Source organism: Brassica oleracea, chromosome C1, assembly GCF_000695525.1.
Source record: "Brassica oleracea var. oleracea cultivar TO1000 chromosome C1, BOL, whole genome shotgun sequence".
Lineage (NCBI taxonomy): Eukaryota > Viridiplantae > Streptophyta > Magnoliopsida > Brassicales > Brassicaceae > Brassica > Brassica oleracea.
The window spans coordinates 2,883,381-2,887,341 of NC_027748.1; the positions used below are offsets into that span (position 1 = coordinate 2,883,381).

Genomic DNA, 3,961 nt, shown 5'->3' on the forward strand with positions numbered 1-3,961 from the left:
AGTTTTTCCGCCGAAACCGGCAAATCGAGTTTTCCCGCCGAAAACTACAAAATCGTGTTTTCCCGCCGAAACAGCAAAAACGAGTTTTCCGCCGAAACCGACAAATCAGGTTTTCCCGCCAAAACTGCAAAATCGAGTTTTTCCGCTGAAACCGCAAAATCGAGTTTTTCCGCCAAAACTAAAACCGCAATATCGAGTTTTCCCTACAAAACCGGCAAATCGAGTTTTCCCGCCAAAACCGTGAAATTGAGTTTTACGGGTTTTCCAAAAAAACTTAATTTAATTTTACGTTTTCACGGGAAAATTCGATTTTGAGGTTTTGGCGAAAAACTCGATTTTGATTTTTTGGCGGGAAAACTCGATTTCGAAGTTTTGACGAAAAACTCGATTTTGCGTTTTTGGAAGGAAAACTCGATTTTGTTGTTTTAGTTGAAAACTCGATTTTGCGGTTTCGACGGAAAATTTCGTTGTTCAGTTTTTGGCGAGAAAACTCTACTTTAAGTTTTTTTTGATGAAAAACATTATTAAATATTGTATAATAGTTGTGTGAATCAAAATAAAAGGGTTAGAATTTAAACTCTGGTCCTATTAGGGCCAACCCTATTTAAACCCTGTTTAAAAAATGAGGGTTAGAGTTACAAATGGGTTTGCAGGGTTAGGGCTAACTCTGTCACGTTGAGCCCATATTAACATCCCTACCCCTGCCTCTGGTTAAAAGTTCGGACCCACATTCAAGAAATCGTTAGAGCATTTGTATTAAGTAATTAGGTGGATTATTCTGAAGTTAATAAATTATTTTTTATTATATATTTATATAAGATAATTTAATTTTTTATTATTAGTTGTAAAATTACTTTGATGAACTAAAAAAATTTAGATATACAAAAAAAAACGAAATCATACAGATTTGTAAATTTACACAAACATTGTTATTTGATTTAGCCGATTTAAATCAACTTATGTGGAACTAGACTAATTTACACCAGTTTTAACTGATGTAGGATGATTAAACCAATTGGAGATAATTAAATCGGATTAAAAAAAAAAAAAAAATTCGGTTATGACCTTTGTTGTCTAGGTGCCACCTGAAAACATTGGTTCTGACTTTTTGTTAAATCACTGCCTTTTGTTTCTTCGAGAACAGGATTTTGTTTCTGACTGTATCACAATCTCCGATGCTTGACGAGCTGAGAATACATATATGGGGGTTTTTGACTGGTTATGAAGGTGTAAATCATGTTCCAAACTGGAATTTACAGTATGACGGTGGGGTTAAAACAAAGAAGCTGGTGATTCTTGATGATGTTTGGACAAGGGAAGCTTTGGACCACTTGACGTCTAACCTTCCTGGTTGCACAACTCTTGTGGTTTCACGGTCCAAACTCGTAGAGCCTAATGCTACCTACGATGTGGAAGTACTAAGGGAATATGAAGCTATATCTCTCATCTGTCTCTGTGCGTTTGGTCAGAAGTCTGTTCCCCCTGGTTTCGACAAAGACCTTGTCAAGAAGGTATTGTTAATGTCTTTTCTCTTCTATAACTGAATCATGGCTAGTGTGATGTATATTTAAATGCTTTTTCGATCCTCAGGTTGCTGGTGAGTGTAAAGGTCTACCTTTGGCTCTCAAAGTTACGGGCGCTTCACTAAAAGACCGACCTGAACAGTATTGGCAGGGGGCATTGCTGAGATTATCAAGAGGTGAACCTACTGATGAAACTCACGAGACTAGGTTGCTTCATCGCATGGAAGCTAGTCTAGAAGATCTAGATTCAACAGCCAGAGAGTGTTTCTTGGATCTTGGCGCATTTCCTAAAGACAGGAAGATTCCTGTTGATGTTCTCATCAACATGTGGACTGAGATGCATGATCTAGACGAGGAAGTTGCTTTTGCCACTCTTGTTGGTTTGTCACACAAGAATCTCCTTACCCTTGAGGAAGATCCACGGTAAGTGCTCACATTAGTTGTAGCTCTTCACTCTTTATGTTTTTGTTGCAGGGGAAATGGGAGACATGCATTGGTCTAACTTTGACATGGACTTCCCTAAGGCAGAGATTCTAATATTGAATTTTTCCTCAGACAAATTTTGCCTCCTTTCCTCCTTTCCTCAGCAAGATGATCCGACTAAGGTTCCTAGTGTTTATCAACAACGGCATGTCCCCTGCTGTTCTCCATAACTTTTCAGTGTTCACGTCCCTGAGCTCTACAACACAACAATCCCCATGAAACATCTCCACAAGATGTCTCTGATTCTCTGCAAGATCAATAACAGTTTTGATCAAACTGGAGTTGACGTCTCCAGTATCTTCCCAAAGTTGAGAGATCTGACAATAGATCACTGTGATGATCTTTTGACACTGCCTTCAAGCATCTGTAGGATGACCTCTCTTAACTCATTAAGCATGAAAGCTGCTGAGAAATGTTTCAACTGTAACTTATTTAGGGAGTTAGTGTAAGCTTCTACTAGTGTTTGTTAATACTATGCTTTGTAATAAGGTTTCTATGTACAGTTTCCACCATCTGCTTTTGTCCATCTTCTTCTTAATCTTTGTATTAAAATGATTACAAGTGTTATTTATATATTCATCTGCAATAAACCAAAACATTGCTAACTAGTTACTTGGTTGATCCATGGAACACTTGTTTTGGACAAGTTTGTGCAAGATCATTCTCTACAGGAGAGTGATTTATTGGTCTAACAGAGCTGATCTTTGATGGAGATACCTGATGTGAGAAACCCACCTGTTATTTCTTCAGGAAATGTGGGCATGCAGAGAAGACTTGAGCTAAAGATTTTACTGCAACCTCTTCAAGAACTCCTAAGAGATACATTAACTGTTATGATGTTGAAACTAAAGTGAGCCAGCAACCTGTAATAGGTGAGACTTACAAAAGGAAAGCCTTATCTCTTGCTTAAACCTCAGGAAGTGGTGATCCAGGTGGCTCAAATAAGTATATGCTTAGATGAAAAGTTGTATATAAAGGTTAACGTAAGAATCTTTCTCTGTTGTGTATATTTCTCACGAAAGCCGTGTTGTGATAATATAATCACGGAGGCATGGCTTGTTTGTGTTGGGGATGTATACACATTAATTAAGAAATTGATTGTTTATAGTTTTTAAACTAGTTTTTGGTTTTTGATTTTACAAAAACTGTTTTTTATAACCAGCGGGTTGGCCTGGTGGTGTTGAGAGAGCTTCGGCCTCAATACGCACCCGGGTTCGAACCGCTGGCCAGGCAATTGGGGTATCTAATTCCCTATAGTACTAAATGGTCCGCCTCGCGCCGAGGGGTTGGCCCCTGGGGGTGGAAGTCCCTCCAGGTTAAAAAAAAAAAAAAAAAACTGTTTTTTATCCAATCATGATTTTAGTAATTTAGATTTCCTAATTTTTTAGAGAAACTAGTTTTTCCCTTGTTATTGAAATTCATTTTAGAAAACAACAAATTTTCATTTTATTTTAATAAATGATATCTCATTCAGTTTTTAAAGTTACTGAATGATATAAGATGATGGAGTACCACGGATGCGACAACTTTAGGGTGGTCATCTGGACTCAAAAGGTTGACAAAAATGGATCTAGTGATAGATTACTAACTTCGATTATAGAATGTTTTAATCATTTATTTTGTTATAGTATATATACTAGGATAAGATCCGCGCCTTGCGCGGGATTAAGTTATTATTTTTATTATATTTTGGAGAATGAAACAATAGTTTGGCTTCATCTGGATTAGGGGTGTTCAATCCAGATATCGGGTTGGTTTCGATTCGGTTCGGGTTTTTTCGGTATTTTGGTTAATAAAATATAACTACTATTCTAAATCCATATTTACTTTGACTTTAGTCTTTCACATACTTTTGAAAGATTTCAACTGGACGACTAAATTGATCAGCCAATCTTGTTGCTTTAAATCATTAGTGTTTATATATATATATTATTTAGTTTGAATATTTATTAAAT

At 36.7% G+C, this 3,961-nt stretch overlaps 1 pseudogene; it reads left to right on the top strand.

The window, feature by feature from the left end:
- The window catches only part of LOC106294101, a 3,802-nt pseudogene extending 1,256 nt beyond the window's left edge, over positions 1-2,546 (top strand).
- Positions 2,547-3,961: the final 1,415 nt, after the last annotated feature.